Source organism: Capsicum annuum, chromosome 12 (assembly GCF_002878395.1).
Source record: "Capsicum annuum cultivar UCD-10X-F1 chromosome 12, UCD10Xv1.1, whole genome shotgun sequence".
NCBI lineage: Eukaryota > Viridiplantae > Streptophyta > Magnoliopsida > Solanales > Solanaceae > Capsicum > Capsicum annuum.
The window spans coordinates 218,064,191-218,076,966 of NC_061122.1; positions in this window are offsets into that span (position 1 = coordinate 218,064,191).

Below are 12,776 nucleotides of genomic sequence, written 5' to 3' on the forward strand. Positions count from 1 at the left end.
CAAAAGTTTATTCTTTAATTGCACTGATTAGATTATTAACATATATGCAACTCTTGCCTCATGGGTAGGACTTAGTTTAGAAAATTGTTGAAATTAAAAACTTTTGCCCAAGAGGCAAAAGTTTATTCTTTAATTGCACAGATTAGATTATTAACATATATATGCAACTCTTGCCTCATGGGCAAGACTTAGTTTAGAATTATTAAAATTAAAAACTTTTGCCCAAGAGGCAAAAGTTTATTCTTTAATTGTACTGATTAGATTACTAACATATATGCAACTCTTGCCTCATGGGCAAAACTTAGTTTAGAAAATTGTTGAAATTGAAAACTTTTGCCCAAGAGGCAACAATTTATTCTTTAATTGCACTGATTAGATTATTAACATATATGCAACGCTCGCCTCATGGGCAAGACTTAGTTTAGAATATTGTTGTACAAATGTTATACTGTTGAAATTGAAAACTTTTGTCCAAGAGGCAAAACTTTATTCTATAATTGCATTGATTAGATTATTAACATATATGCAACTCTTACCTCATGGGCAAGACTTAATTTAGAAAATTATTGAAATTGAGAACTTTTGCCCAAGAGGCAAAAGTTTATTCTTTAATTACACTGATTAGATTATTAACATATATACAACTCTTGCCTCATGGGCAAGACTTAGTTTAGAAAATTATTGAAATTCAAAACTTTTGCCCAAGAGGCAATAGTTTATTCTTTAATTGCACTGATTAGATTATTAACATAAATGCAACTCTTGCCTTATGGGCAAGACTTAGTTTAGAAAATTGTTGTACAAATGCTATACTATTGAAATTGAAAACTTTTGGCCAAGAGGCAAAAGTTTATTCTTTTATTGCACTGATTAGATTATTAACATATATGCAACTCTTGCCTTATGGGCAAGACTTAGTTTAGAAAATTGTTGAAATTGAAAACTTTTGCCCAAGAAGCAAAAGCTTATCCTTTATTTGCACCGATTAGATTATTAACATAGATGGAACTCTTGCCTCTTGGGCAAGACTTAGCTTAGAAAATTTTTGTACAAATACTATATTGTTGAAGTTGAAAACTTTTGCCCAAGAGGCAAAAGTGCAACTCTTGCTTCATGGGCAAGACTTAGTTTATAAAATTATTGTACTCTGATTATAAACATCAAATGCAAATTGTTACTAATATTCTTTTGCTCAACACAGGTTTCAATATGCATTTTTTGCTTATGGCGCTTCAATCATTGGATGGACCAATTGTAGACCGGTAATAATGGTAGATGAAATATTTTTGAAGTCAAAATATCGTGGTGTCCTCATGATATCCGTGTCAAAGAATAGAAACAACAACATATTTCCTTTGGCTTTTAGAATTGCTGACTCAGAAAATAATGAGTCTTTAAACTGGTTCTTCAATCAGTTAAGAAATGTAATTGGGGTACGTGAACAATTGTCTATTCTATCAGATCGTTACCCAGCTATTGCAAATGCAATTGCAAATGTCTATCTAGAGTGTCATCATGGGATATACATCTATCACATGAAGAAGAATTTAAGAAAAAGATACTTCTCAGATGTGGTTGTATCACTCTTCTACAACGCAGCAATAATATACAAATAAATTGAATTTTATACTTTCATGGATGAGATAGAAAAAGTCGACAAAGTTGCTGCGGAGTACTTAAAAGAAGAAGAACCAGAAAAATGGGTTCGTTCATTTCATACCAACAAAAGGTACAATATGCTTACGACTAACAACATGGAGTCCATGAATGCGGTACTAAGAAAAGTAAGGCAACTGCCACTACTAAGACTGATCGATTACATTCAGTACAAGTTATAAAGTTGGTTTTATAAAAGAAAAATAGAAGCGCAAGGCAACTTTAATAACATCACACGTTGGGAAGAAGTGGAGGTGACTGACAAGATTCAGGTCGCCTTAAAATTGAAAGTAAGTAATTGAAATTGTATTTTGATAATAGGAAAATATACTATTACTATTTTTTGATTGCAGATTATATATAGCTGGTTTACTGTTATTTGTGATTTATTGCTAGTTTTTTTATTTCCTTGAGATTCGCACGCAAAATATGTATTTTGTTGCTTCTTTTCTATTGCTTCTGCTCATAGCTGTGTGATCGTTTATGATTTGATGTTGTATGCTTGATTGTAGCTATTTTTTGGTTGCCTCAAGATTTGTCCCCTTTGTATGTTTGATTGCTCTATATGGATTATTCTGCTCATATACTAGATGTTTCACTATCATAGTTGATTCTACTCCCAGATTAGATGCAATATCTGTTTTATCTTAGTTTATTTATAGCTGATTCTCCTGCTCATATGTTGGAAGTATCACTATTGAATCAGCTGATGTTCCTGAGCAAGGTTCTGTCTTTTCTATATAATACAGGAAATTTGACTCTGAAAGTTCATTCCTTGGATGACAGATCCTTCTCCGGCATTATCCCTGACCAAGCCAAGCATCAAAACTCTAACTATCCCCTATATTAGCCCTTCTCTTCCATTTTGAAATAGAACCTTAATTGTGACTCCTTATTATTGGTCACTTATTATTAGGTTTTTGATTAGTTCAATATTAGATTGTTATTTGATGTTATATGCTTGATTGTAGCTATTTTTTGGTTGCCTCAAGATTCGTCCCCTATGTACGGTTGATTGCTCTGTATGCCTGATTCTGCTCATTTACTAGATGTTTCACTATAAGTTGTCATTTATTTATCATTTTATTTACAGGAAGACCCCATTGATGCAACAAGATTTAATGTAAGAGAAGAAAGAGTTGAATATAATGTAGACCAAAAGAGTAGGACTTATCAATGCTTGGTATTTCAAACAGATGAGATACCATGCGCCTATGCAATTGCAGCAATAAATAGTAGACATATGAACAAGTCTAGCTATTGTTCTCATTGGTTCTCAAGACAATCTTGGCTACAAACATTCCAGGGAGAAATCCTACCAGTTGAAAGTACAACATCATGGATTGCTCCAGATAGCATAAAAGATCTGATCACAAAACCCCAAATACGAATGTTCTGCTTGGGAGAAGACAAACAGTCAGATATCCTTGAAGAACAGAATCTTCAAGAAACAATTACAGATGTTCGAGATGCAAAAGAACCGGCACAATAGATCAAATTGTCACTACACTCCTATCCTTCATCCATATGCAAGAAGATATAGAAAGAAATATAAGAAAACATGATTAGTTTTACTTTTTATCCGAGAAGTTGGCTCAAAATAGTAGTTATAATAGGATTCTTTGATCCCCTATTTTAGTTAGTAACAAGTACTTTTGACTTTCAATCACGAATGTCTTCTTATTTATTTGAAGTTTAAACTTGTGGTGAAGTATTTAACTTAATACCTTCTTATTGATTTTTTATAAAAATTACTTAGCATGTTAAATTTTTTTATATATTGATGTGTAAAAATATATCATATTAATAGGATTCGGGGAAGGATCACACCCCCAAGAAATGTGATGTGAATAATTCCATGGGATACATTTTAAAATTTGCCTTGAAGGCAAGATGCAGAACAAGTTGTGCCCCATGGGAAAGAGTTAACACTAGTTTATTCTGTAATGATTCAACATATGATCTACAACACTTTCCCTAAAGGCAAGACTTAAGCCTCAAAGAAATAAGTTATACCCTATGGGCAAGAGTTAACACTAGCTTAGTGTGTAATAACTTGAAAGATGATCCACAGCATGTGCCCTAGAGGCAAAAATTAATACAACAAATGAACAAGTTATGCCCTATGGCCAAGCGTTGATATTAGATTAGTGTGTAAAGATTTGGTAGATAAGTTATAAGTCTTGCCCAAGAGGCAAGATTTTTAGACCCCAAAGGAACAAGTTATGTCTCATGGGCAAGAGTTGACACTAGTATAGTCTCTAATGATTTAGCAGATAATCTATAACTTTTGCCCTAGAGGCAAGACTTAGACATCAAAGGTGGTTCAATTCACAATTTTTCAAAGAACTTTCTTCCTCTACCATACAAAATATGTTTATAGGAATATTACAATCTTACAACCATATGAGAAACAATCTTCTAGACCAAAAACTAAAATACTATAAGGCAAGAACAAAAGCAAAAATATTAAAAATTACAAAAAAAAAAACACGGGGGAGTATTCAATTGCGAGTAGAAAAAAAGATGATACCAATCAACAAAACCAAACATCTAACCAAATAAATAAAAGTGGAGAATCAACTACTGTAGAGGAGTAGATGACCCTTAGATTACAAGGTCTAAAATGTTTCTTATTTTATGCCATTTAAACGAGGACAAATATGATTGAAAATTTCACAATGATCAAAATACTGATGTAGCAGTTGCACATAATAAATGATAAGACAGGCCCCATAGGAACAAGTTATACCTCATGGGCATGAATTGGCCCTGCCACATTCTTTACTAATTTAGAAGATACTCAATAACTCTTGCCTCAAGGTCAAGAATTTCCACAAGGAAAGGCAAAAAATATTCTTTGATAATAAAACATAAATATACAAAGATACCAACAAATGAATCAGTAGCGATTCTACATTGTTACTTTATGTTACCGCATCAAAAATAGCCGATTAAATTTTAGAAGATTGTTTAAAATTTACATAATCACATAAAAATAGATAAAAATCCTTCATGTGCAGTGAGTTTCAATAACTACAAAACTAAACTACTACTCCTAGTGCGTTCTCTTCCTATTTTCCTTTCCAAATAATCTGCCAACTTTTTCTATAGTGTTGTCTTTTATACCAGCTTCTAGTTTTCTCTTTCCATAATCCCACAACAAAGCTCCATACCTCATGTGAACATAACCAATGCCAATCTCTTTAGGAATATCTCTACCATGAATGACATATTCAACAAACGCACAAATAAATGTTCCACAATCACTGTGATAAAAAATAAATATATTGCGTGAATATAAGGAAAACAACAAAAAAGAAGTGAAATGAACATTTAAAAAATGAATGCAATAAGATACCACTGAGTTTGTTGTGGCAGCTCACCAACCACTTTTATCGACAAAGTGTCATTTTCAGATTTGTCAATGCCCTTCTCAAGATAGAAATTGACCTTTTTCAAAAAATACGGTATCAATGTTTGGTAAGGTAACATCACTCTTTGAACAACTTTATCACTGCGCCTGGTATGGTTGGATTCGTATACATATATACACTAATCAGTAAAGTGAAAAACTCCCAAAATCCAGTGTCCAAATTTAGATTTTTTTTGTGGAACATAAACTAGAAATAACACCTAGTCAAACTTGTTCCACGGTACGTTTGCATCACAATAGAAGCCTCTGATATACTCCTCAACCTCATGTTTCTAGGGGATGGCAGAAAAATCGTTTCCATTTTCTACAAAATCATGATACAGAGCATCAATCTTATTTCTAAATACAAAATCAGTTGTAGTGAACTTCACAACAATATTAGGTTCATATTTTGCCTTCTTCCTCATTTAGTAGAATATTGTGTCCAAATGCTGCGATAAAATAAAAAGATCACTGAATAAGAGCATTACAACACATTCATTACATAAAGAAGTAACCAAAGTAAGACGATCACCAACAGTGGAATATAGTTGGTGAAGCACTTGGGCATGTTGTGATATAACTCAAACGGTGCCACAATACTGCTTCTATTCTAACTTATCCCACTATAAGCCCTATTCTAAAATGGGTGGTTATTGATACTTCTGTAGACTCATGATACGTAAAGTGGCTTAACTTTTATAATTGTGCATTCCAGGTATGACAAGAATCATGTACCTTTTTCTCTTACTCTTTTAACTATTCAAATACCTTTGCTTGGGTACATAATCGATGCATCATTCCTTTACTGTATGTTTAATTCCACTGTTTACTTTGTAATAAACCACATCAAAGCATTACTAGACAATTATTTCAGTTTCAAAGGAAAAATTCACTCTCTTTTACTTACTCGTGATTTATAGACACCTTGCCTAAGTCAACATTCAACCTTTCCAGAGTTACTTTGATATTTTGGCGTACCCAATTCTATACAAATATTTACCCAGCAGAATAATTTAAAAGGAAAAGTCTGACCAGATATGGGTGTACATAGGTCGGGTTGGTTTGGGCATTTATTGAATAAAAACCAAACCAATTATGTTGGTTTATTAAAACTATAAACCAAATCAAACCAACATAAAATCAGTTTTTTCGGTTTAGGTTTTAGTCGGTTTTTCAATTCTTTTGAGTTTACTTATTTTTTTTATAATCTTTATTTTTTACAATTATATTGTGATTGAAGATTAGATAAAGTATGTTTTCACTCATGTGCTAATGAAAAAACTCAATTATGAAAAAAAAGGAGCGAAAAACTCTCTTGAAACTAAAAAGTAAGATGAAGAGTGAAAGTTTAGGTTTTAAGTTTATATTGGGTATTGTAACACCCCGCATTTCGAGCTACAATGAAAACCATCGTTTCTATGCATAGATGATCCAAAAACCATAAATCCTATGCAAATTTAGCACGTTAATCAATTTTGTAGTATGGGAACCTATTTGAGCATGAATTGAGATCATAGAGATCCCCAAACTCAAGGACGAGTTGAAAGTTTTCCTATCGTTCGAGTTTGAGTAAGCATCAAAACTTGGGTCAATTTTAATCGACTATAAATCTTTGTATGTAATGAATTAGAGGAACTACTATATATTAATGAAATCTCTTTGAATTAGCTTTCCAACAATACTAATTTAGCCAAAATTCGATACCCGAGTGAAAAGTTATGGCCATTTCCATGACTGAGACAATAGCATCACGCGATTAGCATGCGATGCACGCTCTGTCGTATGCACCAAATTTTTAGGTTCTATTTTTGTATTTTTAAGGGCAAAAGTGGTATTTTTCCACCCTCTACTCAGTCATAACATGAGATTAAATCCCCCAAACACCAAAATAACATTATTTTATCTCAAAATCATCAAGAACACTCCTTAGGGTTTCAACCCAAAAATCAACATATCTCAAGATTTAACCGTAGCTTTTCCTTAATTCTTCAAGAATCGGAATCCACATTGCGAGGGCTACCAGAAGCACCCATCAATCATACGTATAGTATCCCTAACGCGAGAGTTCATTCAAAAGCTTATAAACTAAGGTACGTGGGGTTTATCCTAAAACTACATGGGCTTGTTGAAAACACTCAATTCTGATTCAAAGATCATCAAGCATGAATTTGTTAAAGGGGTTTTAAAATCCATGATTTTACTATGTTTATTGCATGTTTAATGATATTGTTGTTTTGGCCTTTAGGCCTTATCCCCTTAAATTGATTTACACATATAAGTATAGGTATGAAACTTGAAATTGAAGATTTGTTTGAGAGCTCAAATAATGAAAATCCCTCTCCTGTGATAACATTATGTTTATGATTTTATGGTGATTGATTGAAATGCATGATTTTTGGCTTGAAAATAGTTTACTCAAATACCATAGTACTTTGAGCATGTTTTAGAGATTTAAGAGAGAGAATTTCTTGATGTAAATATATTTTGTTAAAAGAGAAAGATTTGCATGAGATTAAGAGTTTGACATGGCCACCTTGCATCATTGAAAGTTTGACAAAGAGAGTTGCATACATATGTTTACATGAGTTTTAGAGAAGGAGTTCTTTGAAATGATTTATTGATATGGTGGTTCCGAATTTATGTTTTAAAAATAGAGATTGTAATATGCTAATAATGGTTCAGAGATGTGATTTGCAAGTCAATGGTATGACAATACCATAAGTATGTATGACATAATAGAGTATGTTTTCAGAGAATGCATGTTTCAAAGAGATAAAAATGGGCTTAAAGAGTATTAGGTGGTTACCTGAAGAAGGCTTGAGTTAAAGTAACTCTTAGTCTAAAACCGTGATTTGCCGATTCAAGTATATTATTTTTACGCTGGCGACGGCCGTGTGGCGTAGTAGAGTCAGAGACTCCAACCCTTGCGGCACACTTGGGTTGGAGGCTTCCCCGCCGAGTCAATGGCAGATTCCATATATCCTGTGGAATTTCAGAGTTGTAGGGTATACCACCTATAATAGAAGTAAAACAAAGAGTGTCACATAATTCAGATGATTTTTCAGAGTCTTTCAAAAATGCCCATGTGATTTCTTACCATATGATATGTTTATGAATTGTTTTAAATTGCTCTCATATATGTTGAATATAAATTATTATTTTGGATTTGATTTGCGTACCAGTACATTTGTATTGACCCCCTACCTCCCAGGGTCTAAAGCTCAGGTCAGAGGTCCTGCTAAACAGTAGAGTTTTCAGACAGCAGTGAAGTGTGCAGTTGGTGAACCTTCTTAATTCCAGAAGGCCTGTGTCTTTCAGATTATGTTATTTATTTTGGTTTAGGTCCACTGGGGGCCTTGTCCCAGTTTCAGATAGTTGTCATTTGATTATGTAGTAGAGATTTCACAGACTGTTCCAAATGTTGTATAGTTGATTTCGAATTTTATTCCTTATTGTTAAACTAAATTCAGAGTATTAGCATATTTCCGTATCAAATTATGTTTCCGCATCTTCTTTTATTATATGAATGTTGTGCATGATTACTAGATAGAGTAGGACGCCCGGGCCTTCATGGTTTGGGATGTCCATCATGGCCAGGCCTTAGTTTGGGTCGTGACAAACTTGGTATCAAAGCACGGTTCATGGTCCTAGGGTGACTCAAAATCGCGTCAGGTAGAGTCTTGTTTATGGGTATGTAGAGTGGCACACTTATAAGCAAGAGGCTACTAGGCATTTAGGAATGTTTCCCTTTTTTCATATTCTAGTTCGTGCTTTGGAGTCAGAATGTTCCTCTTTCATACTCTAATTCGTGATATGGTGTTGCCCATACAAAAGTAAAGTTATCCCAATTCTTTCCTTACTTTGATGTGCTCAGATATGTCTCATTGTTAAGGTGAATCAAGTGCAGAAGTTTAGAATTTAAATGGTATGGTCCTTTCTGATTGAGCCATATAAGATTTTAAAATTTTGCAAGGGCTTGAGAAGAGTCTATTAGTGCTTCAGAGTGTATTGACTCTAGTGTGAACTTTGATTCTGATGAGATCGTGCTTCTCAACCTGTAGTATTCTATGTATTCAGTCTTTTTTAAAATTTATGTCGCAGATATCATGCCTAAAATTTAAAGTGTTATTGTCATGACCTATTGGTAGTAAGATTAGACCAAGAAGCTGGTGATATAAAGTCATAAGGTTAGAAGTCAGAGTAAGGGTGAATTTTGTGTAAATAAATATTTTAGTTAAATAACCGATGTTTAAGGATGATTTACCCATTTATAGTGATAGACTAATGTGGTAGCTAGTAGCATGTGTGGATTGTACGGTAGTCTGTGGGGGAAGTATTTGACTCATATTTTTATTCATACAAAGTAAGATATGTATCTTTTATCATTGATTATTGTGTATCAAGTTTCTATCTCTTGTAATCTTGTTATCATTGTGTTGTTGGGACTTAAAGTCTAGTGAAGCCGTGTAGGGCTCTTTCGATTCACTAGCATAGTTACCTTGTTATTTCTCTCATTTTCTTGTTCAAAACACAAAATCAAAGTCTAGTGAAATCGTGTAAGGCCTATTTTGATTCACTAGCAACTTGTTGTGCATTTTGTTGTTCTTGTGTTGGTTGGAACTGGGGGTTTAGAGGCGTAATGGCAAGAAAAGTGGTAAGGGCAATTTATTGAATATATGTATAGACGAATCTTTCTGCATGAGATTGAGTTGGTAATGAATTGATACGTCCTTGTGTATTAGTTTAGTAGAAGGTAGAGAAGGAGTTATTAGTTAAGGTGAATTGTTGTCTGCTTAAAGTATGAAAATGGCTAGATGAGCCAGTAAGTTATAATTATAGACTCATGGTTGTTTGTGGAATTTAAAGGTAGTCTAAATGTATGCTTGGGTAAGTAAGTGTGATATGAGAAAGCCGTATAAGTAGATAAGATTGTATGGGGTTATAATATAAGATTAAGGTTGATCATGTCTATTATATGACTTTACCCCCCTTGACCTTCTTTTCATTGGTAGTTGTAAACTAGTACTACTTATGACAAGGTATGTGGTAGATTTTTTAGGTATAGTAGTAATGTCATAAAGGTGTTTTGGTCGTGGGTAGTATCTACATAAAATGAGGTATTTGGGTAGAATGTCCCAATTTGATGGACTAGTATATTATGCTGCATTCTTCATTGGTGGTAGGTGATTGATGCTAGACTATATTTAAATGTAGAATGTGGTTGTAAGAATAGTGGCATAAGATTAATGATGTATGTTTTGTGAGAATTGTGTGTAAGGTTGGGTTGCAAATCTTGTTTAGCACTAGACATTAAGTTTGAACAGTTTATGTCCATGAAGACGGATGTGATGATTTCTTGGTTAATGATACTAGTTATATGGAAATGAGCTAATAGGCTTGAACGGTGTATGCAATCACTTAAGTTTATTTGATTCATAATGAAGTATGATGTTGTATGTATGAAGTAGAAGTATGCCAAGGTGATATGAGGTTGAGGTATTTTTCTAAAACTATTACATGTTGCGTGTGGCTAGTAGACATAGTAGTACCATTGAGTTGCTAGGTGGCGAAAGACTACTTAAATAATATGGGATGTTCTTGATAGCCAAGTTAAGAAGTTATGAATAATGATGTTGAGCCTTTTTGTATAATCTTGATTCTCATGGTTTAGAAATATAAGTTTCCAGGCATGATGCTGGTAGACTATGACAGAAGTGGTATGGTCTATCAAAGGTTTGGAGATATCCATGTTTAGTGTTAGGAGAACCTAAGTTGGTGAATGTTTAAGCTATTATATGTTGACTTTTGGGGCTATAGAAACCTAAGGGTTAAATCTTAGAAGGAGGTATTAGCATTGGTTACTATACATGAAGATACCGTTTTACACGGTAAGTTTAGTTTTATATGTATTGTTATATCCCCGATTCTAGAGTAAAGTGATTTTAGTTTATTCCAGAGTGTATATAGTGGTTCACAGACTTAGAGTAATGGCTTAAATCTAAGGGGGAGATGATAGAACGAGTAACCAAGTCAAGTTTTCAGATGCTAATAGATGTGCCAGTAAGAGGTGGAATTGGCTGTGAGAAAGAACGATGCTCAATCTATTCTTATTTCAGCAGTTTACGTCAGTTATTTCGATAGATACTCATGCTTTATGTTTCAGCTTCATGATCATAGTTCGTGTTCATGCATATGATAAGGAATCATGTACTCTCCTAGTTCCTAGTATGATGAGTTCCCAGTTTGTTCAGCAGTCAGAATCACTTTTCGTAAGTTTTGAATTCCAAAAATTCAGGTCATGCATTTCATGACTCTTGTGCATATGTGATACTCTTAACGATCAGTGAAAATTCAGATTTATATCAGGTACGTCCTCAGATTAGATCTCTTTAACGATTCTATGTCATGAGTGCTCTATTCCTCACGCCTCAGTAGGGTATCAAGTTATTCTTAGTACTCTCCTCATGTTCCGGATTCCGGTATTCTAATTTTTCAGTGACCTTTTCCCTTAGGTCGAGATAGTGATGATGAATAGTTGTCTAGATGGAAAAGAGTAAACATTTCTTGTTGATGAAAGATGGTTGTGTGTTTATTTGAGTTAAGGTAGTAATTGTGGAGGAAGATTGAGGCCAAGTCTTTGATACATGTCAAGGTTAGTTGAAGTTTTATGTGTTATAGTTTGGAAAAATTGTTGTGTACTTGTTCTATGTAAGTCCATAAGTTGAAAGAATTTTGAGGTGAAGTTTCATGTATGGCTTGGTTAGTTGAGAATATTTTATGTGTATTATCTGAATAGTTCAGGGAAGTTGTTGTGGATAGAAGTATTAGAGAATATGAGAAAGATGTTTTATGAGTGTTTGTTTAGAAGTGCATATGTGGGTATGAAGATAGGCTTGAATGTCATGTTTGTATACATATGAATAGATGCTTTGAGTGTTTGTGAATGTCTAATGCAAAATTAAAGGTGATTTCTGGAGTGGCAGTAAGAATTATGCATGAGATGAGGAATTGTGAAATGCAGGGTGTACTGAATTCATGATTCAGACTAGTACTACAGTATTATGTGGTGCGTCTTGTGATTTTGAGTTAGGCTTGAAGATGGTGAGGGGATTTAGTTCAGTTTAGACATTAGCAGATGGAAACATCAACGGCCATGTGAGAAAAATAAGTGGAATCAATGAGCATGGTGTTTAAGGAAAAAATATAGTTGAGAGAGTATTTTAGAAGTGTGGCTAACCTTGAAAGTAAGAAGTTGCATTTCCTAAGGCCTGAAAATTCTATCCTAGCTTATGAGTTAAATGTCTATATTCCATGCAATAGAGTAGGGCCAAGGTTGTGATTCCTTAGTTGGATGTCTTGTGTAAATCATGCCTAAGATTCTTTGCTCCCCAATACTACCAGAACTTCTTTAGAAAGAGTATTGAAGGGATACTCCACTTAAGTATAAGTGTCCAGTCTAATTCAGTCTGTGTAGCCAACAATTCATCTTAACAGTCAGGCAGACAAGTTACTGTATTTTTTCCACCTTTTCACCCAGTCCTACTATCCGAAGTCTCTTGAATATGACCATCCTAAGAGATAATCTATTCCATCCAGGTAAATTGCGAATTCAGTTCCGTCCAGGCATCATCTTTCAGACTCAGCTATTTAGTCATGACTCAGTTCATAAGAGTTCAGCGCATAATCTCAAATTTTTCCAAGT